Consider the following 25,770-nt stretch of genomic DNA (forward strand, 5'->3'; position numbering starts at 1 on the left):
CAGTGTTTTTTGTATCCTAAGGAGGTATTACTCCTAATGTCACAGTGGGTGTTCACCCTGTGTTATCATTCTTATTTGACCTGACTGCCTTTTTTATCCCACACTACAAAAGGAATGGAATAGATAAAAAAGATATGGAGATTGGACCGTGCTGCCGTGTGGCCGCTGCAGGACACCTTTAATATCCCTGTTTCTCAGGCTGTCGACGAAGGGGTTCAGCATGGGGGTGACCACCGTGTACATCACTGAGGCCACAGCAACCTTTCTGGGGGAAGAGGACACATCTGAACCGAGGTACCCTCCAACGCCTCTTCCATAAACTCAGCAAACAACTGACAGGTGAGACCCACAGGTGGAGAAGGCTTTATACTTCCCACCTGACGATGAAAGCCTCAGAATGCAGGAAACCATTTTATAGTAAGAGGAAAGGGTCCCCGAGATGGGAAGGAACCCAAATACGGCAGCAGGAAAATACATGACTATGTTATTGGTGAAGGTGTCACAACATGCAAGATGGGGGAGTTGAGAAGGGTCACAGAAGAAATTAGGAATTTCCGCACCCTTGAAGCAGGTCGTTAGCACGGCAATCAAGTTGTGCAGCTGGGAGTCTAGAAGACTGAGAAGAAAAAAAAACAAAAAAAAAGACAACCAAACTAGGAAGCCACAGAAACACGGGTTCATGATGGCCGAATGATACAGAGGGTGACAGATGGCTACAAACCGGTCATAGGCCATCACACTCAGGAGCGTGTCTCTCTTCCATGCCTCGAAAAATGGCAGAGACATCTGAGTCAGGCGGCCTGCCTAGGAGATGACTCTGCCGTGAGATTGGATGTCCACAATCGTCTCGGGGACCGTGGCGGAGGTGAAACCCATGTCAGGCGAGGACAGGTTGGAGAGGAAGAAGTACATGGGGGTGTGGAGGTGGGAGTCAGGCTGATGGCCAGGATGATGAGCAGGTTCCCCAGGACCGTGACCTGGCACATGGACAGGAACAGCCCAGTGAGGATCGGCTGCAGTTCTAGATCCCCTGAGAGTTCTAGGAGGAGGAATCTAGAGACATCGGTTAGATTCTGTGGGTCTGCATGGTGTGGACACCTTTTGCCTAGAAAAGGGGGTTGAAAAATGGGAAACAAGTAAACCAACACCCGGCATTGTGTCTGCATTTTGGATAGAAGCAATTCACAAGTAATGTTTTCAGATTTCAGAGCAATCCACGCTCAGCAATATTTTGCAGTTCTGACAAACTCACTTGTCTTCTAATGCTTTCATCATTGATTTCTGTGTTCTTCACTTCTTGCTGTACATGCCTGCCTTAGAGACACTAGATTCAAGAATGTTCCAAGAACCAGATCATCATATATAACAAATGCATAACTGCTAGAAAATACAGCCTATCTTGTCCAAAGAAAAATATGTAAAAAAGCCGTTCTCTTCACTTGAAGAAAAAGGTTATCCTAATTAAAGGAAATTAAGAACTCAAATATTTTATTTTATTTTATTCTACTAGATTGATACAAATTCCCTTGATTTAGAACATTTATAAACACTGAATAGCAGCTGAGACCGGGTGGGGCGCAGTGGCTCATGCCTGTAATCCCAGCACTTTGGGAGGCTGAGGCAGGCGGATCACCTGAGGTCAGGAGTTCGAGACCAGCCTCAACATGGGGAAACCCCGTCTCTACTAAAAATACAAAATTAGCCAGGCGTAGTGGTGCATGCCTGTAATCTCAGCTACTCAGGAGGCTGAGGCAGGAGAATTGCTTGAACCTGGGAGGCGGAGGTTGCGGTGAGCCGAGATCGAGCCATTGCACTCCAGCCTGGGCAACAAGAGCTGAGACCATGTCAGCTGGAAATGAAATGAAAGGTGATAGTTCCTAAGCAGAAACTAGTTCCACATGCCGGTTAGGTCCTAGTGATGTCATCGTTCCGTTTTCTGACTTTTCACCTTCAGCAGGAGAGTAATTGCTTCCTCAAATCGGTGGGTCTTCTTTGAAAATTCACGTCAGCTACAACTCCTGTCCTTAGCTTTGGTGGACTTAGAGTTTTCATCAGAAAGTTCGGCTGGATGCGGTGGCTCATGCGTGTAATCCTAGCACTTTGGAAGGCCGAGGAGGGCGGATCACGGGGTGAGGGGATCAAGACCATGCTGGCCAACATGGTGAAACCCCGCCTCTACTAAAAATACAAAAACTTCTCCCGGTATGGCGGCGGGCGCCTGTAGCCCCAACTACTCGTAAGGCTGAGGCAGGAGACTGGCTTGAACCTGGGAGGCAGAGGCTACGGTGAGCCGAGATCACACCACTGCACTCCAGCCTGGGCAACGGGAGCAAAACTCCGTTTCAAAAAACAAAAAACAAAAAGAATCAAGTAAGTCGAAGTCACACTGATGACAGCCAATTGTTGTGAACCAAGGAAGTGTCAATTCAAGAATTAACATAGATTTTGACTTTTGCTACCTCTTCTGTGCCAAGCAAGATACAGGCTCTGGGGAATCAGAAACAACAGAGACTCACTTGTTCCTCTCACAATACTCAGTACTTACTGAGATAAGGACAAAAGAAAATGTCCTGTCTGGAATGCAGGGAAAACGGAACTTCAGGTCAGGGGATATTTCCATTGAACTGTATGGAGTTGAAGCTTAAAATAGTAACGAACGTATGGGAGATTCACTTTGCCTTGACTTTCCGCATCCATCACAGAGAGATCACGCAGCGGGCACCCACGATCGGTTTCATCATGGCTCGCTTCCATTAGATCACCTAGAAATCAGCTCAGATGAGAGTGCTGAGTCTCAGAGGATGGACATCTCACCGCCTGCCATACAGAGAAGTAGAAAGGGTGGTATTCCAAATTCATGGCCAGACTCTAAGTCCAGGGTACTCTACTTCACGGTCTTCCAACTCTCAAAAAGTTGTGGTTTGCGTTTTGCTTTTTGAGACGGAGTCTCGTTCTGTGGCCCAGGCTGGAGTGCAGTGGAGTGATCTCGGCTCACTGCAGCCTCCGCATCCCAGGTTCAAGCTATTCTCCTGCCTCAGCCTGCTGAGCAGCTGAGAGGACAGGTGCCCGCCACTACGCCCGGCTCCTTTTTTTCTATTTTTAGTAGAGACGGGGTTTCCCCGTGTTGCCCAGGCTGGTCTCGAACACCTGACCTTGTGATTCGCCTGCCTCAGCCTCCCAAAGTGCTGGGATTAGAGGTGTGAGCTACCGCGCCCAGCTTCCAAAAGTTGTAAGCAGAGCTCAGAGGTCTCAACCACGGGCACGTCTGAGGAGCATTTTTTGAAACGCTTTCCATCTTCCTCAGTAGGAATGGAAGCCAAACTCCGAATCGATGACTCCTTTGAGGCAGTCGAGAGCTGTAAGGAGAGCCAGGAACAGGGGCAAGGAAGAGATGCGTCCCGAATGATCCTGTGCCCATTCTTTCTGGAACCTTTGATGTGATCTCAGCTGCCCTTTCTCTACTTGACACAGTGATTGTGGCACCCACTGGTCTAGCTGTGGTCTACAAGGAACCCCCAAAGGGAAGGGCACAGTGAGCAGGGGCATCGGCCTGAGTGACAAGGATTTGAGAGGGCAGGTTGGATGCAGGGAGAGGATAGGACAAATGCCATGTGTCCGGACTTAGACTGCCTGGTTCAAATTGGACTTCACCCTTTTTGACTTCGTGATCTGGTACAAGTCCTATGAAAATGCGTTGCTCCTTCTCTAGTCCGTAAAATCATCATGAAATGTGCACTCGTAACTGGGAAACTAGGCAGATGAAATGAAACAAGCTGCATAGAGCACAGAGCTCAGAGCCTGGCCTTTAGGAAGCCCTCAGTAAGGGTTCATGATGCCCTGGTGTCTGTCTTCATCCTCTTTATCCTCATCATCACCTTCATCATCTTTGTTGTTCTTAGGGAATAGTTTAGAGGGACTCATTCCCTGCTATCTTGGGTGAGGTGTCTATGAAAAGGACAACTCAGTGGGGGAGGAAGGCAAAAGTTTGAGTAAGATTTCTGAGGCCCCCTCACCACAAGCAAGAACAGAAACTCCACAGTCTGCTGAGCTGACAGGTTGCACCTTGGTCTCCTCCCATCTGCCCACCGCTCTGTCCTGTTTGTCCTGAGGATGAGGAAACAAAGTGAGGCTCCCGAACGTCCCTCAGCTGAACTGCCCTTCCCCCCTGCCGGGCCATGACTGCGGAGAACAGGTCCATGGTCCTCCCTGCGTGGTGCGCGATGGAGGCTCAGACTCCGTCCTCAAGGCTGGCAAGAAGACAGGGTGAGACATGAGCCTCCTGATACAGGTGACGGGTGTGGAGCCCCCAGGACTGGAACCTCAGACTGCAGGGCTGGAGGCACAGACTGAGTATTGACTATTCTATGGCCTGGGGGGCTCAAGGCACAGAGCTCATTAGCCAAAGTCGCCCAAGCTCCCCAATCTCTAAAGATTCCCTCATAAGACTGCAGGAAGAAGAAGAGAAAAGGGAGTGTCCGTAGAAGCTTTGGGGCTCTTCCTGTAATCAGGAGGAAGCTTTCGTGTATTCTTGGCTTCTTTCTTTCCTTTCTAAAGATCCAACTGCTTTCATTTTAATCTTTTATTATGGGAAAATATACCACGTATCAATACGAAAAGTTGTAAATAGAAATGATTGCATCTAGAATGGCCGGTATAAACATTGACAGTTTCCACTATTTTTCAGTTGACAGTTGAATGACATTAAGTACCTTCACATTGTTTAGCAACCATCACCACCGTCATCTCCAGAACAGTTTTATCTTTCAAAATGGAAATGGCACCCATTCACCAAACTCTCCATTCCTCTCTCTTGCCCACCCCGGGGGCCACCATTCTGATTTGCAACTCTATGAGTTTAACTACTCTAGGCACTTGATGGAAGTGGAATCATACCGTGTTGAATTTGTTTTCCTGTTTTTTTTTTTTTTTTTGGGACAGAGTCTTTCTCTGTCGCCCAGGCTGGAGTGCAGTGGCGTGATCTCGGCTCACTGTAACCTCCACATCATGGGTTCGAGCGATTCTTGTGCCCCAGTCTCCCGAGTAGCTGGGATTACAAGCGTGCGCACCCACGCCCAGCTAATTTTTGTGTTTTTAACAGAGACGAGCTTTCAGCATATTGGCCAGGCTGCTCTCGAACTCCTGACCTTAAGGGATCCACCTGCCTCAGCCTCCCAAAGCGCTGGGGTTACAGGTGTGAGCCACTGAGCCTGGTCGTGTTTATCCTTTTGGGATTTCTTTATTTCACTGACGATAATGTCTTCAAGGTTCATCAATGTTGCAGCCTGTGTCAGAAGTGCCTATCTGGTTTTGTTTTTTGGTTTTGTTTCATTTTGTTTTGTTTTGTGTTTACATGGAGTCTCACTGTCGCACAGGCTGGACTGCAGTGACACAATCTGGGGTTACTGCAACCTCCGCTTCCTGGGTTCAAGCGATTCTTGTGCCTCAGCCTCCCGAGTAGCTGGGACTATAGGCACACGCCACCACGCTGGGCTAATTTTTTGCATTGTCTTCTTTTTTTTTTATGAGACGGAGTCTTGCTCTGTCGCCCAGGCTGGAGTGCAGTGGCACGATCTTGGCTCACTGCAAGCTCCACCTCCCAGGTTCACGCCATTCTCCTGCCTCAGCCTCCCAAGTAGCTGGGACTACAACTGCCCGCCACCACGCCCAGCTAATTTTTTGTATTTTTAGTAACACGGGGTTTCACCATGTTAGCCAGGATGGTCTCGATCTCCTGACCTCGTGATCTGCCAGCCTTGGCCTCCCAAAGTGCTGGGATGACAGACCTGAGCCACCACATCTGGCCAAGATTTTCTTTTGTTCCCACATCTAAGTGAGGACATGTAATATCTGTCATTCTGTGCCTGCCTTACTTCACTTAACATACAGACCCTGCAGTCTCATCCATTTTTTCTGCAGTGGAGAGGATTTTATGCCTTTTTAGGCTGGATAATACCGCATAGTGTGTGTATACCACAGTTTCTTCATTGAAACAAAATTCAAAAAAGCAAATATTTTTAAAATGTCTCGGAATGTGAAACTTTAGGGATACTGTGCCCATCTTATTCTTTTCTATTTCCCATTTTATTTATATGTAAGTGTAGACTAAAGCAGCAATCAATGTGTGTAGAGATCTGTGACTTCAACAAATGTAAAATGAAAATGCTAAGTGGTGGATGGGCACCGTCACTCACGCCTGTAATCCCAGCACTTTAGGAGGCCGAAGCGGGCGGATCACCTGAGGTTGGGAGTTCAAGACCAGCCTGACCATTATGGAGAAACAATGTCTCTACTAAAAATACAAAAAAAAAAAAAAAAGAAAAGAAAACTGAATGGGGCGTGGTAGCACATGCCTGTAATCCCAGCTACTCGGAAGGCTGAGACAGGAGAATCGCCTGAATATGGGAGGCAGAGGTTGCAGTGAGCCGAGATCATGCCATCGCACTCCAGCCTGGGCAACAAGAGTGAAACTCTGTCTCAAAAAAAAGAAAAGAAAGAAAGAAAAAGAAAAAGAAGAAAAAAAGAAAATATTTCTCCCATTATTGCAGGGGGTGTTCAGCCCTGATGATATTGTTTTCTAATATCCAGGGAAGGAGAGTATGATATTACTCCCAGTATCACAGGGGGTGTACACCTTTTTGTGATATTGTGTCTAATATCCAAGGAAACAGAGGATGACATTACTCCCAATATCACAGAGGGTGGACACCCCCCTGGGATATGGTTCCGAATATCCCAAAGGGGATAGGATGATATTACTCCCCATATCAACCCTGGAGGGTTATCTTCCACCCCTACTCTTGGCCACCGCTTAGCCGGAACTGGTCTTCTCTCTTGGCCCAGTTCAGTGAAGAAAAGTCTCCATTCCTCCTCTCCGGGGACCATAAGGGTCATAGTGATTCCCGTTCTGGGTAGCTTTAGCAGCAAAGAGCCATGCTCTGTCAAAGAGACAGTGGCTCTCAGCTTGTTAAGCAAGTCCCTCCCCAACAAGGGCAAGGGACAGTCAGGCATGGACAAAAACTGATGAGTCACTGTATGTCCTGCAACAGTGCAAGTCCCAGGCAAGCAAAAAGCTTGCTTTGCTGAAACCCCTGTGGCTCCAATGATGTCAATAGTCTTTCTGGAGAAGGGGGCGACCGGGGCGGTTAATAGCGAATGTCCAGCACCGGTATCTACGAGAAAATCAACGCCTCTACCCCCGACTGTCATTCTGACCATAGCCTCTTTGGCGACACTTGAGCCCACTCTCCCTCAGTCCAAGAACACTTCTGCCAGGTTGAGCAGGGCCCCTTCCTCCTTGTCTGGGGCCTCATGCTCTGAGTCACCTTGTTTTCTTTAAAGCTGAGGGCATTTGTTCTTCCAATGTCCTATTTCTTTACAATAAGCACACTGGTTACGCTGCCAACTCTGACAGCGAAGCTGAGTTTCTTTCCCAGGGCCCCCCTTCCCTTGCCTCTTTGGGGGGAGCCCTCTGATTCCTGAAGCTAACAGGCAGGTCGGTGTCGCCGGGCCTGACGTTCATTCTCTGTGCGGTGTTCCTTACAGCTTACTGCATCCCTGTTTACAAACACCTGCTTAGCTCTTTCTAATAATTGTGATGTATTCATCCCTGCAAGCCCAGCCTGTTTCTGCAGTTTTCTTCTCATGTCTTCTGCGCTTTGACGGACTCAAGCCATGTGAAGCATGTGCTGATTTTCAGGGCTATCGGGATCAAAGGGAGTATACATACGATAGGCCTCACACAATCTCTCATAGAATTGTGCTGGAATTGGCCAGGAGCGGTGGCTGAAGCCTGTAATCCCAGCACTTTGGGAGGCTGAGGTGGGCGGATCACAAGGTTAGGAGATCGAGACCATCCTGGCTAACACGGTGAAACCCCGTCTCTACTAAAAACACACAAAAAAATTAGCTGGGCGTGTTGGCGGGCGCCTATAGTCCCAGCTACTTGGGAGGCTAAGGCAGGAGAATGGTGTGAACCCAGGAGGTGGAGCTTGCAGTGAGCTGAGATCGCGCCACTGCACTCCAGCCTGGGGGACAGAGAAAGACTCCATCTCAAAAAAAAAAAAAAACAAAAAAGAATTGTGCTGGACTTTCTTCTTTTCCCCGAATGACCTCAGAGACCTTGTTAACGTTTGTGGCCTTCTGAGCTCCCCTCTTGAATGCTTCCAAGAGAGCTTCCCTGTCTCGGTTTAGCCTTTGCATATCCTCTCTTTCATTTGGGTCCCACTGGGGGCCGGTTCCTGGTAACTGGGTCCTTCCATACTCTTGGGGGTTTTGATAATCAGCTGCTGCATGTTCCTCTAGCCACTTAGTTGCTGCTAGGAACACTCTCCGCCTTTCATCTCTGTGAAAGAGGAACATGAGCAACCGGTGGCAATCAGCCCAGGTGGGGTTGTGGGTCTGGATAATAGTTGGGAGCAAATCAATACGAGCTTGTGGCTTTTCAGTATAGGACAGGGTATGGTTTTTCCAGTTGAGAAGGTCGGCACAGGTGAAGGGCTGGTAGAGAAAAACACGCCTCTTCACCACGTGACCATGCTCATCTATCCCAGTATACCACTTCTCTGTCAGGGGCATCTGTATCCCCGTTTTGGGTCGTCAACGAGCTGCCAAGGGAGGGGTTTCTCCCGAGGCATCATCTCCTCTCTTGTCTCCTCTGAGTGGCCTAGGGATATGCTTGTCTTGCGGAGGCGCAAGCACTGTGGGCTCAAGAGTGGGGAGCCTCTTTCCCTGGTAAGGGGAGGGCACCACTGGGATCACTGGTGCCATCTCCTGCAATGGATCTTCTGACGTTGGGTCGAACAGAACTTGAGGAGTTGATTTCCCTGGGCGGGTGGAGCGGGATCCTTCCTTAGCTGTCTGTCCCTTGGCTACTAGTATTGCTGCTGCCTGCCCTCTTAGCCACTCTGGGAGGTCTAGCACCAGCTGTCACCAAGTGTCTATGTATGGGAAGCGGTCTAGGTATCCTTTCCCAGTTACCTTGTGCCACACTTGAGAAACAAGGGACCTGTCCAGGCTTAATTCTGACGGCCAACCCACTTCTAATGTTGGGCAATCTATTTCCCATGAAGTTTGAAGTTCCCAGGTGGTCTGGTGGTTAGGAGTCGGCGCTCTCACCGCCGCGGCCCAGGTTCGATTCCTGGTCATGTGAACCAAAAAGTGGAGCAGGACGAGCCGCGGACAAAACCCCTCAGACGCCGGATTCAAGAAGGAAGAAGTTCCTTTTAATCGGCCGGGGGCATTGGCAGACTCGCGTCTTAAGAGCCGAGCGCCCCGAAGGAAGACAGACTTCCTAGGCCTTTTCTCAGGGCTTACAACTCTAAGAGTTTCCACCTGAAAGGGTCCCGATGGATTCAGAGCACATGTGCTTAGAGTGGCGGAGGGGGGGTTCATCTTTTCACCTCGGCTCATCAGTGGCAGCGGCTGGTCTTGCCACTGACTTCAATCTTCTTGGTTTTCAACTTTTACTTCCTCCTCCTCTTCAGAGACAGGAGACAGAGAAATGCCTTCTCTCCTCAGGGCCACAGGATGATATGACTCCCAATAATACTGTGAGGAAGGTCGCAATATTACTTATCAAAATTAATAATATCAATTATTAATTGATATTAATAATTATCAATACTAATAACTGATCGTATAATTTTTAAATTCAATATCGATAACAATGATAATTAATACTCAAGAGTCATACTGACGATAACAATAAATTATTAATATTAACTATTAATAACGCCTGATATTAATAACTGGGGCTGATCATATTCATTAGAACACAGTAATATTAGCTCCTAATAATTAATATTAATAACCCAAAAACTTTTCATTAGCAATTATTTCTTAACATTAATATTGGTAATTCATATTAACGTGACTTGTAAATGAGTAACAAGTAATACTAATATGACTCCTAATACCGCAGTGGGTGTACCCCCACCTGCGATAGTGTTCCTAATGTCCAGGGACGGAGAGAGCAGGGTATTACTTTCAATATCGCAATAGGTGTACACCCACCTGACGATACTGATCCGAATAGAATCTCCACGGGGTGGAGGATCCCCATCGCAGGGGGGCGAGGCGTAACAGCCAGCCCCTCTGCCACCCTGGCTCTTAGGACCCGCGGTGGACTCAAAGCCTGTTTACCACATTGTGACTAATATCATCTACCCCTCTGGAAACTGTCAACTATTGCACAGACGGGTGTACACCAGCTTTGTACAGAGGACGTACACCTGTCTGTATTCGAGTAATATCATCCTCTTCCACCCTGAAGATTAAGAACAGTATCACAAGGATGTTTCTACTCCTTGAGATATTGGGTGTCATGTCCTCCTCTCCCAGGTTGCAATTAGAATGCTAACCCTAACGCTAACCCTAAACCGACTCTACCCTAACCATAACCCTAACCCTAACCCTTAACCACAACCCCAACCCTTAACCCTAACCCTAGCCCTAACCCTAATCCCTAACCCCAACCCCAACCTAACCCTAACCCTACCCCAACTGCAACCCTAACACTACCCCCTAACCCTAACCCTAACCCCTAACCCTAACCCCTAACCCTAACCCTAACCCCAATCCTAACCCTAACCCAACCCAAACTCTAACCCTAACCCTAACCCCAACCCCAACCGCAACCCCAACCCCAACCCTAACCCTAACCCCTAGCCCTAACCCTAAGCCCTAACCCTAAGCCCTAACCCTAACCCTAACGCTAACCCCAATCCCTAACCCCTAACCCTAACCCCTAACCCTAACCCTAACCCCAACCCCAACCGCAACCCCAACCCCAACCCTAACCCTAACCTGGGCCCTGACGACAACTCTAATCCTAACCCTAGGTTCCTTACTAAGTTTGTATGTACTTTGTTAATGTGGATTATTACGATTACTGTGTGAGGACTGCACAGCAGCATGGGGATTGCCAATCTTACATTAATTTTTTTTATTGAGGCAGTGCATTAGCATTACAGGTGCTTGTGACATGAGTAATGTCGGTGTCATATTTTGGGTGTCATGTCTGCATTAGCAGTGCTGCATTTGTGTTTCGAAGCTGCAGTGTGGACCTGGCACTGTGGCCCCTTGCCTTCGCTTGGGAGAACTTTGGTGGGCAGGATTCAGAGGGGCTTTTGGTTTCCCATTTTGCACACTGAACCCTTCTAACTGGTCTCTGAACTTGATTATTCAGGGCTGCAAACAGGAAGGATTTTACTCACCGTCGATGCTGCCCCGAGTTATCCCAAAGCGAGGTAGGGCCCCCAACGTCTGTGCTGAGGAGAATGGTGCTCCGCCTTTGCGCTGTCCCCCAGGTCTGTGCTGAGCAGAACGCAGCTCCGCCCTCGCGGTGTCCCTGGCCCGCACGCCCAGGTCTGTGCTGAGAAGAACACTGCTCCACCTTCGCAGTACCCCGGAGTCTGTGCAGAGGAGAATGCAGCTCCGCCCTCGCGATGCCCTCTGGGTCTGTGCTGCAGCAAACGCAGCTCCGTCCTCGCAAAGTGGCGTACCGCGCCCGCGCAGGCGCAGAGGGGCGCGACGGGCCGTCGCACCGCGCCAGCGCAGGCGCAGAGAAGCGCGGCGGGCCGTCGCTCCGCAGCGCAGGCGCAGAGAGGCGCGGCGGACCCGCGCGGGCTCAGAGAGGGGCGGCGGGCCGTCGCTCCGCGGCGCAGGTGCAGAGATGCGCGGCAGCCCGGCCCCCGTGGGGAGGCGTGGCGCAGGGCAGAGATGCACAGCGGCGCGTCGCCGGTGGGGCGGGTGCGGCGCAGGCGCAGACATGCACGCCGCCGGGCCTGGGGTTGGGGGGAGCGTTGCAGGCACACAGGTGCACATTCACACGCCGCCGGGCGGGGGGCGGGGGTGGACGCGGTGCAGGCAGAGAGACTCACGTCGCCGGGGGTGCGGCGCGGAGATGGGTGGAACCTCAGTAATCTGAAAAGCCGGGCCCTACAGGACCTGCTTGCTCACGTTGCTGTGCCTCTGCGCCTCCTGCTGGCGCCTAGGGCAACTGCAGCGCCCTCTTGCTTACACTGGTGGCCAGCGCCCCCTGCTGGCGGCGGGACACGCAGGGCCCCTTTCCTCACAGTATAGTGGCAGCACGCCGCCTGCTGGCAGCTAGGGACGTTGCAGGGCCCTCTTGCTCACAGTGTAGTGGCAGCATGCTCGCGTGCTGGCAGCTGTGGACACTGCTGGGCCCTCCTGCTCCAAGTGTAGTGGCGGCTGGCTCCCCTGCTGGCAGCTGGGGACACTGCTGGGCCCTCTTGCTTTTAGTGCCCTCTTGCTTTTAGTGTAGTGCGGGCAAGCCCTCTTCTGGCACCTGCGGACACTACAAGATCCTCTTGTTCCCAGTGTAGTGGCAGCACGCCCCGTGCTGGCAACCAGGGCACTGCAGGGTCCTCTTGCTCATGTTGTGGTGCCCGTGTGCCACCTGTTGGCAGCTAAGGACACTGCAGGGCCCTCTTGCTCACAGTGTAGTCGTCGTATACCCCTGCTGGCAGCTGGGGACACTGCTAGGCCCTCTTGCTGGCAGTGTCATGGCAGCATGCCACCTGCAGGCAGATGGGGACTATGCAGGGCCCTCTTGCTCCCGGTGTGACGGCTGGGGTCCGCTACTGGCCACCTCCTGCACCACTTAAAGTCAGAGTGCCAGTTATTAAACCCCATCAGTTCTGTAAATTCAAACTGAAATGGAGCTATTACTGGGGAGAGCTGATGTCCCAGTTCTTGTCTAACTTGGAGGAAAGATTTTCACCAAGAGGCAGTACAAAGATGGCAGATAACTTCATTCAAAAGAAATACAGTGTGAAGAGCTTATTGTAGAAAAATAGGGTGGAGTGGGCTGATCGTGCGTGAAAACAGCCTAAGAGTCCTGTGCAGGGAATTTTATTTTAGACTTCTTCACATTCCTGCCTCTGTCTCAAGTCTCTGCCTGTTTTCTTTGTCTGGTTTTCCTGCTACTGCCTTAGGTCCCCGACTTGCCCCACTTAGGCATGTGGGACCTCCTCGCTGTTGGTTGAGGTACATGTGTGGTGATCAATCCAAATCCACTCTGGCACCAGCCTCTTTCCCGCCATCACAGGCCGGCTGACAGCGGTCATCTTTGTACCTACTGCACCTGCCCATCTCTTTTGAATGTCCTTCTCTGCCCTAATCTGTACTTATGGTGCCAGGTTTCTCTTAAGAATGTCCCCTTTGTTGTTCTTATCAGCATGTACCTAGCAATATTCTGACATTTTTATTGCAGAATGAATGATGATTGGGGCATCTTAAGAAGAGTTCTAGGGTGTTTCTTTCTGCATAGGTACCTCTTCTCCCTCCTACCCACAATTGACAAGTGCCCATCCACTCCAGCACTAGAGATGCTACTAACGTGAATTTTTGGTGGTCCCTCCAGGAGAGCCTTCCCAGGCTTTCCCTTTTTCAGGAGCTCCCCCTCCTGTTCATGTCTAGCTATCTATTCTAACGGAGCCCACTATCCTGTGTCCTTCCCAAAAATAGGGAATGATTAATTGGAAGCCATAAGAAATGACATCCGTGTAGATGAAAACTTTACAACTTACACAAATAATCACTCAAAATCATCCTTACACTAAAAATCTAAAACTATACCATTTCTAGAAGAAACTATAGAAGAGCTATGTGCCTTTGGGTTTGGTAATGAATTTTAACAACTGACAGAAAAGGTTGATATACACAGAAGAAATGACAATGTGGATTTCTTAATATTCAAAGTTTATACTCTGGAAGAGACCTTGTTAAGAGAACAAAAAGAAAAGCCACATATTGAAGAAAATATTTGCAAAATACAGATCTCAGAATTTGTATTCAAAATATATAAAAATTGTTAAAACTAAACAATAAGTTAAACAGCCCAATTAAAAATGACACAGATCTGAACAGACACCTCACCAAAGAGGACCTACAGATGCCAAGTAAACATACAAAAAGATACTCAACATAATAGAGAACTGAAAACCACAATGAGATAGCACAGCTGGTCTATATATCTTAGAACTGCTAAACTCTTTAAAAAATGACAAATTGCTGGAGAAAAAACAAGAACTCTTTTCATTGCTGGTGGAACACAGTGTGTAAGACCAAAATATGCCACCCCAAAATATAATGGTAGGAAACCAGAATATGCAACCCCAATATATGTCCCTTCGGCTTAAGAATTATTCCAAGCTGATGGTTCAACATACGCAAATCAATAAATGTAATCCAGCATATAAACAGAACCAAAGACAAAAACCACATGATTATCTCAATACATGCAGAAAAGGCCTTTGACAAAATTCAACAACCCTTCATGCTAAAAACTCTCAATAAATTAGGTATTGATGGGACGTATCTCAAAATAATAAGAGCTATCTACAACAAACCCACAGCCAATATCATACTGAATGGGCAAAAACTGGAAGCATTCCCTCTGAAAACTGGCACAAGACAGGGATGCCCTCTCTCACCACTCCTATTCAACATAGTGTTGGAAGTTCTGGCCAGAGCAATCAGGCAGGAGAAGGAAATAAAGGGTATTCAATTAGGAAAAGAGGAAGTCAAATTGTCCCTGTTTGCAGATGACATGATTGTATATCTAGAAAACCCCATTGTCTCAGCCCAAAATCTCCTTAAGCTGATTAGCAACTTCAGCAAAGTCTCAGGATACAAAATTAATGTACAAAAATCACAAGCATTCTTGTACACCAATAACAGACAAACAGAGAGCCAAATCATGAGTGAACTCCCATTCACAATTGCTTCAAAGAGAATAAAATACCTAGGAATCCAACTTACAAGGGATGTGAAGGACCTCTTCAAGGAGAACTACAAACCACTGCTCAATGAAATAAAAGAGGATACAAACAAATGGAAGAACATTCCATGCTCATGGGTTGGAAGAATCAATATCGTGAAAATGGCCATACTGCCCAAGGTAATTTATAGATTCAATGCCATCCCCATCAAGCTACCAATGACTTTCTTCACAGAATTGGAAAAAACTACTTTAAAGTTCATATGGAACCAAAAAAGAGCCCACATCGCCAAGTCAATCCTAAGCCAAAAGAACAAAGCTGGAGGCATCACGCTACCTGACTTTAAACTATACTACAAGGCTACAGTAACCAAAACAGCATGGTACTGGTACCACAACAGAGACATAGATCAATGGAACAGAACAGAGCCCTCAGAAATGATGCCACATAGCTACAACTATCTGATCTTTGACAAACCTGACAAAAACAAGAAATGGGGAAAGGCTTCCCTATTTAATAAATGGTGCTGGGAAAACTGGCTAGCCATATGTAGAAAGCTGAAACTGGATCCCTTCCTTACACCTTATACAAAAATTAATTCAAGATGGATTAAAGACTTATATGTTAGACCTAAAACCATTAAAATCCTACAAGAAAACCTAGGCAATACCATCAGGACATAGGCGTGGGCAAGGACTTCATGTCTAAAACACCAAAAGCAATGGCAACAAAAGCCAAAATCGACAAATGGGATCTCATTAAACTAAAGAGCTTCTGCACAGCAAAAGAAACTATCATCAGAGTGAACAGGCAACCTACACAATGGGAGAAAATTTTTGCAACCTACTCATCTGACAAAGGGCTAATATCCAGAATCTACAATGAACTCAAACAAATTTACAAGAAAAAAACAAACAACCCCATCAAAAAGTGGGCAGAGGACATGAACAGACACTTCTCAAAAGAAGACATTTATGCAGCCAAAAAACACATGAAGAAATGCTCCTCATCACTGGCCATCAGAGAAATGCAAATCAAAACCACAGTGAGATACCATCTCACACCAGTTAGAATGGCCATCATTAAAAAATCAGGAAACAACAGGTGCTGGAGAGGATGTGGAGAAATAGGAACACTTTTACACTGTTGGTGGGACTGTAAACTAGTTCAACCATTGTGGAAGTCAGTGTGGCGATTCCTCAGGGATCTAGAACTAGAAATACCATTTGACCCAGCCATCCCATTACTGGGTATATTCCCAAAGGACTATAAATCATGCTGCTATAAAGACACATGCACACGTATGTTTATTGCGGCACTATTCACAATAGCAAAGAGTTGGAACCAACCCAAATGTCCAACAACGATAGACTGGATTAAGAAAATGTGGCACATATACACCATGGAATACTATGCAGCCATAAAAAATGATGAGTTCGTGTCCTTTGTAGGGACATGGATGAAACTGGAAAACATCATTCTCAGTAAACTATCGCAAGGACAAAAAACCAAACATCGCATGTTCTCACTCATAGGTGGGAATTGAACAATGAGAACTCATGGACACAGGAAGGGGAACATCACGCTCCGGGGACTGTTGTGGGGTGGGGGGAGGGGGGAGGGACAGCATCAGGAGATACACCTAATGCTAAATGACGAGTTAATGGGTGCAGGAAATCAACATGGCACATGGATACATATGTAACAAACCTGCACATTGTGCACATGTACCCTAAAACCCTAAAGTATAATAAAAAAAAAAAAAAAAGACTTCATCTCAAAAAAAAAAAAAACAAAAAAAAAAAAAAAGAATTATTCCAAGCTGATTATTTTGAAAAAAAAAATTCTAACAAAGGAAGTTCTGAAAACAAAGTAGAAGTTACACTTGTGTAAGGAAAATTTACATCTATCAAGGAAATCCCCATTTAAAAGCTACCTCTCTTGACACCAAGAAGAGAAGGATAACTAAATCACTAAAGAGTCTTATCAATGGAGAACGCATGGACTTAACTCTGTATAACAAACCTTACCCTTGTCTACTGTGCTTTTGCTGGTTAACTCCCCACTACTGCACCTCAAATCTTCTTTCTTTAAGTTAAAGATAGTATTTATGCTTGAACTGAAAGTCACCTGTGGGAGATTTACTCATTTTTCTGTGAGTATCTCCCATGTATCCATAAGGTATACATGTTTTTAAACTTTTCTGTTTTTCTCATTTTAATCTGTCAGTTTTTACAGAGGGTCCCATCTAAGAATTCCAAAAACATAGAAAACTTTTTTCCTCCCCATTACAAGTTGGGCAGTTTTTTCTAAAGCTAAACAAGTCTCACCTTACAATCCAAAAATCACATTCCTAAGTATTCTGACAACTATTTTGATGTTATTTCCAAACAAAAGCTACCACGCAATTACTTACAGAAGCCCTATTCATAATGACCAAAGGAAAAAAAAGGAATCAGAAAGTCTTACAATAGATGACTGTGTGGGAATCCACTCAGACATTAAAAGCTGTTATAAAGATTATGTAAATGAAAACATTTGAGATACCGAAGATAAAGGAAGAAATCTTACCAGAACTTACTTTATCCAATTAAAGCAGAGCTCCCAGAAAAATACAACTGCCATTAACCCCATCCAAGGAGTTTCTTGCAAATTCTGCTGCCATGGAGACAGCACACTCTTTCCCATTAGCACTGACAAATGAAAATGAAATCCTAAGCTCCCAACTGACTGAACAGACCCACTCTTGGCTGAGGGGACCCCAGAGTAACTTTCAAAACTGAGTTCTCAGCTTTGCTAGGATGGGATGATGGGGGTCAGTTACACATCATTATACCCCCCCTTTGCTAACCATGATGAGGCTTTCTTCCCTAAGGATTTAACAGAAACCAGCCCTTTCAAAGGCTCCACCACTGATGTCAGCCTCTCCTTTCTTGCCTGATAAGAGACCACCCATGACGGAGAGGTTCTGGCCAGTGTACAGAGGATGCACAGAGCGAGTTTTCATGTCCTCTGCTTCACATTTTAATATCAGAGGGCTGAAAATTCCACCCTGGGATCATGCTAACACTGCCATTTTTTGTACATGGGACCCATGAAGAAGGAAGAAACTCAATTGCACATGCATGCATTTCTCCTTCCATAAATATTCATGACTCCTCCTAGAGGTTATTAAATAAATGTATTTGGCCATTCCACTCAGCATAAATTACTATTTCCTTTACCTCCTCCTTGAAGCATCTGTTTCTGGCTTCTGGCTGGAGGCTATGCTTCCCAGCCTGTCAGAAGGACAGCCCTGCAAGCTGCAACCCTTTATAGGAAATACATCTCTCACTGGGTGTGGTGGCTCATGCCTGTAATCCCAGCACTTTGGGAGGCCAAGGCAGGTGGATTACCTGAGGTCAGGAGTTTCAGAGCAGCCTGTCCAACATGATGAAACCCTGTCTCTACTAAAAATACAAAAAATTAGCCTAAATTGACTAATTTAAAATTGACTAAATTCTCCGTTCTCAAACCTCTGCTGACTATGTGTTCCACCAATATGGAATTACTTCTACTTCCTTTCCTGTTCGGATGACTTTACTAAGAATTATTTCAAACTTTAGTGGCTCCTTTGAGAAAATTTTTATCTTCAAAATTGCCTCCTTTTAGACCTTTCCTTTCCCAATTGAGTCTCTCAACTCTCTATAATCACTGAAATTTTAGGCACCCTGCTCCATGCCTTGGAGGCTCTCAATGTGCAGAAGAATCTGCAAAAGCAAACACCTGGGGCTGAAAAATAAAATAGAAAAAAATTATTTCTCACCATCGATAAGATTATACGTCAAAACAAAAAAAAAAAAAACCTTAAAAATCTCCAAAAATGCTGGTGAGAGAAAAGCTTTAGCCCTCATATGAAGAAGAAAAAAACTTGTTCCATTTTCCAGATACAGAGTTATAATACAAATATAAAATGGGGCAAAGACAAAAACCAATTCTTCTATATAAACTAGTGAATTTTGTAGTTATTGTAATCACATTAGTCAGGGTTCTCCAGAAAGGCAGAATCAATAGGATATATGTAGATAGACAGATGAGAGAAGATTCATTAGGGGAATTTGTTCACATAATTATGGAAGCTGAGAAGTTCCACAGTAGCCTGTCTCTGAGTTGGAGAACCAGGAAAGCTGGTAGCATGGCTCACTCCAGACACAAAGGACTCAGAATCAGGGAAGCCAGTGGTGTAACTCTGATTCTGAGGCCAAAGGTCTGAGACCCTGAAGTTCTGATGTCAAGGGCAGGAGAAGAAAGATGTTTCCATTTCAGAAGGAGATAATTCACCTTTCCTTTTAGTTGTTGTTCTACCTGGGCTCTCAACCAATTGGATGATGCCTGTATTCATCCATTTTTATACAGCTATGAAGAAATACCTGAGTCTGAGCAATCGATAAAGAACAAAGAGGTTTAATGGGCTGACAGTTCCACATGGCTGCAGGGGCCTCACAATCATGGCAGAAGGGGAAGCAAAGCCATCCTTCTTCACATGGCAGCAACAAGGAGAAGTGCTGAGCCAAAGGGGAAAAACCCCTTATGAAACCATCAGATCATGAGAACTCACTCACTGTCATGGGAACAGCATGGCAGTAACCACCACCGTGATTCAATCACCTCCCACTGGGTCCCTCCCACGACATGTAGGGATTATAGGAACTACAATTCAAGATGAGATCTGGGTGGGGGCATAGCCAAACCATATCAGTGCCCATCCACATTGGGTCATGGTTATCTCAGTGTCTTCCAGAAACACCCTCACAGATATGCCCAGAAATTGTGTTTTACCAGCTATGTGTGTCTCTTAATCCAATTAAGTAGATGTCTAAAATTAACCATCAGAATATTTATGCCCGATTCATGGCTGAAATTTCAGGATGAAAGCTATGAAATCTCTATTTGTGTTTGTATATCTATTAATGTATGTTATATATATGTGATATTTTCCTAACTCCAGATAGCATTGCAAAATTCATTTATAAAATCCTCTAAAAGTGCTCTATTCTAACTTGGCTTGGAAAAAAATAAGCATTTATAAAGAAATATTCACCAAAACCTAAAAATATAGGAAATGATCAAATGTGTTTTAAGTTAACACGATTTGGATAAAACTTAGTTAAATAAGATTAATATAATATTTTTGGTGTAATAAAACAACTATGTCTTCAAAGGTATCACTATTGAATATAAAACAAACATAAATTCCTATTCTGATTGAGTTCTAGTCAAATAAGCTAATATTACACTCACTAGAAATGTAAAATCTTAAAGCTTATAGATTTGATTCTAATTAATTTGTCATTCTTATGAAAAACGTTATTTTCTTATGGTGAAAAGATACACATATATTTAGAGTTAGCCAGCTGGACTCAGTTTAGATGATCCCAATTTTGTTGCGACATCCAAAACATCATAATCAGGAGCCAGTCGAACATATGCCTTCTTCTCTTTATCAGGACAAATGAGGGTGGTGACCTTGGCCACATCACTGTCATAGCGCTTCTTCTTCACAGCCTGTTTGATCTGGCGCTTCTGGCTTTAACATCCACAATGAACACAAGCGTGTTGTTTTCTTCTATCTTCTTCTGGCTGACTCAGCGGTCAGCGGAAACTTGATGACAGCACAGTGGTCAAGCTTGTTTCTCCTGGGGGTGCTCTTCCGAGGATATCTGGGCTGCCTCTGGAGTCTCAGTGTCTTGGGCTGCCTGAAGGTGAGTGACATGCGGATCTTCTTTTTTGCGTGTGCTGTGGACACCTTTCAACACTGCCTTCGTGGCCTTTAAAGCCTTCCCTTTGGCTTCGGCTTTAGGAGGGGCAGGAGCTTCCTTCGCTTTCGGTGCCATCTTGTGAAAAGAGAAAAGCATTATTTCAAAAATAATCTGTTTACAGTAAATCTGCCTAACAGTAGTTTCCAAAGTACTTGTGGTAATTTTTAACCTTAAAGTTAAGCTAAGTAAAAGATTTGCCTTAAATATCGAGACCATTTATAAATAAGATACAATACTAAAACGTTAATTACTGAACATAAATAATTCAAGTTTATATACTTTTGGCTTCCTATTTTTACAGAGAGACTAAAGATATTTTGGCCCATTAATAAACATCTTTTTTTCTGCCACACTGAGAAATTGTATTATGAGGAAACACATCCCTCTAGATGTTGGGAGATGGTATATTCCTACATTTTCTAACCTACTATAGAATGCTAATATATGACAGTTTATAACTGTCTACTTCCTACTTTTCTCTGGAAAATAAGAGATTACTAAGTATTAAAATTATCATCAATATATGTAAATAAAACTACTAGACATAATAGAATAACTAGAAACAACTCTATGCAAAGCATGCAAGAAAAGTAGGGCACGTTTCACAAGTAAAGTAGGTCGTATTTTTTGTAAGGAAAATGATACATAAGATACAAACAAAAAGAGATACCTAACCTTTCCTGTGTTATATTTGTATGGGTAAAATGTTATGTTTTCAGAAATTATATAAAATTCCTGGAAATGTGTCAATGTCCTCCTTATCCATGCTATCTGCCAGTACAGAGTAAATGAGTCATAATTCCAATTATTATTTTAAATTTTGTGCCAGGTGCACTGGCTCATGCCTGTAATCCCAGCACTTTGGGGGGCTGAGGCGGGCGGATCACAAGGTCAGGAGATCCAGACCATCCTGGCTAACCCGGTGAATCCCTGTCTCTATTAAAAATACAAAAATTAGCCAGGCGTGGTTGCGAGCGCCTGTAGTCCCACTCGGGAGGCTGAGGCAGGAGAAATGCGTGAACCCGGGAGACAGAGCTTGCAGTGAGCCAAGGTCGCGCCACTGCACTCCAGCCTGGGTGACAGAGCAAGACTCTGTCTCTAAATAAATAAATGTTGTATGGCACAGAAAAAGTCGAATATCCTTGTCAGTTGTGGTATAATGAACTCTCATCAGATCTTTCATCACAGCCATTTCATACTCTATGTTATTTAGATATTACTTCCCCCTGATGCTTTTCTGAAAGCTCCTGCAATCAGCTACAGGTCAGAATGTTCATCTCCAACACAGGACTCCCTCTGAGACTCACGGAAAATCCCATGACAGGTACTCTGGTTATAGGCTTCTGATGATATTGCTTAAATAATTTTAAGACCATGCACTTGACACAGTGAAGATCTCCAGAAGTCTGGTTGAGAAATTGATGGGTTCATGACACTGCCAACCCAAGATCCAGCAAGACTGGAATTGATTACATGGCACTGAATGAACTGATGAAAATTGATTATAATTTTATAGTTTTTGGAGCACTGCTGGTTCTTTAATGTTCTAGTTTCTGGATTTAAGAAATCTCTTTCTCTTAATCTAACTGTAACTTACAACAATTTAGTAGATTATACTTTTGTAAACAGAAATGAAGCATTTATCTTTTTTCTCTGCCTGATTTTTCCAGAATTTTGAAATCCTTACTGAATACTCTTATTTTCACGATGATATAGTTGTTAGCAGAAGTCCAGTAAGAATCTATTCGCCTTATAACAGGACATAATTGGAAATTTTGGTTATTTTACTGGAATATCATATTTAGGAAGTGTACCTAAGATCAGTTATGACCAGCAATTTTATGGAAGTAAGGTTGACTTTTATGGAGACAATGCTTACAAAGCACTGTGAGAAATGGGAAAGTTCTTCCTCAAAGATTATAAAGTCACAGCTATCCACTATTTTTATGTGTGTGTGTGTGTGTGTGTGTGTGTGTGTGTGTGTGTTCCAAACCAGTTGTACTAGCTTGCTCCAGCATGCCTGGACGGAACTAGACAAGCCCCAGCCCGTAGTTCATGCTATTCCTTATTTGGAGATGCTTCCTTAACTATCCCTGGGCAACTTCCTTTCCTTTCTTTGTTCTATTCCCCTTACCTAATTAAAAAAGTTTTAAACTAACAGCCAATCAGGTAAAGTGTAAAATGTGAGGTCCTATTCCAGCCAATGGAAACTGGACACAGCACTAGGGTAGACATGTCAGGTTATAAGTAACTCTGTCTCCTTTGTTTGGTGTGCTCTTGTGGCTGGACAGCTATTGAGTAGCAGCCTTTATGCAGAAAGTAAAGCTCGCCTCGCTAAGAGATCATTTGTTTCCATGTTAATTCTTTTTTTTTCTTTTTTTGGAACACCAAAAACTTCATTCCCAACAGCACTCTGAGAAAAGCCAGCCTGATACCTAGATTACAGGGTTCGCAGCCTTACAGGTTAGTAAAGAAGGTCATTTCCTGGTAGGCCCAGGAATTTAGGGATATTTTGGGGGCTTCAAGAGGAGAGGAATTCACACAAAGCTATGAGGACTGCAGCTGAAATCTGATAGTATGTTCTTAGCTTGGCTTTTAGCCTGAATTAGACCTTTAAAAGTCAAATCTGAGATTCTGTATGAAAACTTCCAGCAAAGAAACTTGAAAGCACCTATGTGGTCATCTCCTGTTCTTGCTGCACTTATGTAAATAATCAAGCAAAATCTAACAAAACTAGACTGATTTTTAAAACAAGAATAGTCTTACTTTATGATCAAAAATGATGGTTACTACAGAGAGAAATTTCATGTTTCAATGGAAAACTACAACGTGGCCAGGCATGGCAGCACATGCCTATAATTCCAGCACTTTGGGAGGCCAGGAGTTCAAGACCAGCCTGGGTGAAATGGTGAAACCCCATCTCTACCAAGAATACAAAACTCAGATGGGCATGATGGCATGTGCCTGTAGTCCCAGCTAACCATGGGGCTGAGGAGGGAGGATTGCTTACACCCAGGAAGTAGAGGTTGCAGTGAGCTGTGATTGCACCTTTGCACTCCAGCCTGGGCGACAGAGCCAGACCCTGTCTCAAAAAACATTTTTTTAAAGGAAAACTATAGCTATTGTGGACTATCAGATTCTAGTCTTGTTTCTTGTTTTTGGGCTATTTTTACCTCTTTATAAACTGGATCCTGCCATCTGATGAATTTTGTCCCACAATGATACTTGTGGAATAAGAAGCCAAGTATTGTCTCTCCTACTAATATATCTATTGTCAGTTAATTTGAAGGTCTCCAGCCCTGGAACAAAGTTAGAAGAGGAAGGTTTTGCTCCCCATAATGCATAACCAAATTGTGGTACATTCATGGACTGGAATACTATTTAGCCATAGAAAGGAACAAGCTATCAACCCACACAAAGACATGAGTGAATCTTGCATGCACATTGCTAAGGGGAAGAAGACAGTCTGAGGAGGATACACACAGTGTGACCTCATTTAATGAGACACTGGAGAAGGCAAACTACACAGATGGGAAGCCATTGGCTCCATGGGGTGGGGGTTTAAAGCATTCCATATGATACTTTAATAGTGGGATATCTGCCACAATGCATTTGTCAAAATATGCAGAATTTCATGGCCAAATGGGTAAATCAAACTCTATTCAAATTAAATAAAATTACTCAGGATGTGGAGTATCCCAGGACAGAATATATCATGTGAAAAAGAATTTATGCTACAAATTACTATGGTTTGGATGTGGTTTGTCCCCGCAAAAACTAGTGTTGAAATTTGACCCCCAGTGTGGCAGTGTGGGGCTGTGGGGCCTAGTGGACAGTGTTTGGGTCATGGGGACGGATCCTTCATGAATAGATTAATGTCCTCCATGGGGGTGAGTGAGCTCTGCTCTCATAGGAATGGATTAATTCCTGCAGGAGTAGGTAATTAAAAAGAGTCTGGCTTCCTTGGCTTCCCTCTTGCTTTCACTTTTGCTATGTGATCTCTGGTGCACCCCTTGCTCCCCTTCCACTTTCCACCATGAGGTGAAAAAGACTGAGGCCACACCAAATGCAACTGCCCAATCTCAGACTTTCCAGCCACAAGTATTGGGAGCCAAATGAACCTTTTTTACTAATAAATTACCCAGCCTCAGGTATTCTGTTACAGAAGCACAAAATGGACTAAGACACAAACGTAGGTAAAAACTCACTGAAGGTGCAGGGAAAATGGTGTTGACCTAAGTCACTCTGAAAATGAATAGAATCTGTAGGCTGAAGGCAAATGAACTATACTTCATCATTGGATTCCATTTTATAAAGTTCTTTCCAACAGAAGCAATTGTGAACAATTGTAAAACCACAGTGTCTGTATCTGGAATAAAACAATGACTTACATAAGTCGCAGATGGTGGGAACCAGGTTTCTCACTGTTGAAGTGGGAGGTTACAAATTAGCAAGGCGAGAAGGCTAGAACGATCCCTGTGATAGTAGATCAGGGGTGGAGACATCGACGTAAACTTATGTTTAGTTTAATATAGATACATACAGTTCTACATAGAAAACTTTATAATTAGGTGTGTGTAGGTAGGTTAGATACACACATGTACTTCCTAGCATTGCTAATGAGGGACAAGATACAATGTGTTCATTCACCAGCCAGATGTAAGTTTTCCTGCCATTCTGAAAGGAATCAGGCTCTTTGAAGAAATGTCTGACACTAGAACTGGGACAGTAAATATAGGAGCCAGGATAATCTGGAAGTATCAGAAAGTAAGTAAGTACTAAAAAAATTAAAATATATCAAAGAAAAATAAGAGCCAATAAAAACAGCTACCGATGGCCAACACAGGAATGAATTGTGCAACATAATGCTGCAGTGTTGAGTAATAACTAAAGCTTAAAGTAATTATCTAGGTGTCTGTATTTGTATACATAGGTGAAAGAGCAAATGGAGTTGCATAGAAATCTCCTTTGCAAAAGAATTCCAAATAATTGATGTAGACACTCAGCCATCAAGAAGGTGGAGCCAACTCCTCACTCCGTAAGTGTGGGCTCTGCATAGTGACTTGCTCCAAAAGAACACATGCAGTGTGGACAAGGAGGAAAAATGACTTCACAGTGGAGAAACCTGACAAACGGTAGCTCTGCCAAATGCTCCAAGTGAACATCAAAGCTTACAGTTCACCTTGAGAACATGAAGCGACAATGGGGGACATTCTACAAAATTCCTG

The 25,770-nt window shown here is 44.8% G+C and overlaps 1 long non-coding RNA gene and 1 pseudogene across 1 annotated transcript; both read right to left on the reverse strand.

Moving 5' to 3' along the window:
- Positions 1–1,461: 1,461 nt before the first annotated feature.
- On the reverse strand, positions 1,462–11,494 carry LOC134731608 (uncharacterized). Its single transcript, XR_010114027.1, has 2 exons — positions 11,214–11,494; positions 1,462–9,546 (listed from the first exon to the last, which is right to left on the reverse strand). It is a non-coding gene; the product is annotated as an uncharacterized lncRNA (long non-coding RNA).
- Positions 11,495–19,846: 8,352 nt separating this feature from the next.
- Positions 19,847–25,011, reverse strand: LOC134731609 (large ribosomal subunit protein uL23-like; annotated as a pseudogene).
- Between the last annotated feature and the right edge of the window lie 759 nt (positions 25,012–25,770).

This window comes from Symphalangus syndactylus, chromosome 10 (genome assembly GCF_028878055.3).
Source record: "Symphalangus syndactylus isolate Jambi chromosome 10, NHGRI_mSymSyn1-v2.1_pri, whole genome shotgun sequence".
Taxonomy (NCBI): Eukaryota; Metazoa; Chordata; class Mammalia; order Primates; family Hylobatidae; genus Symphalangus; species Symphalangus syndactylus.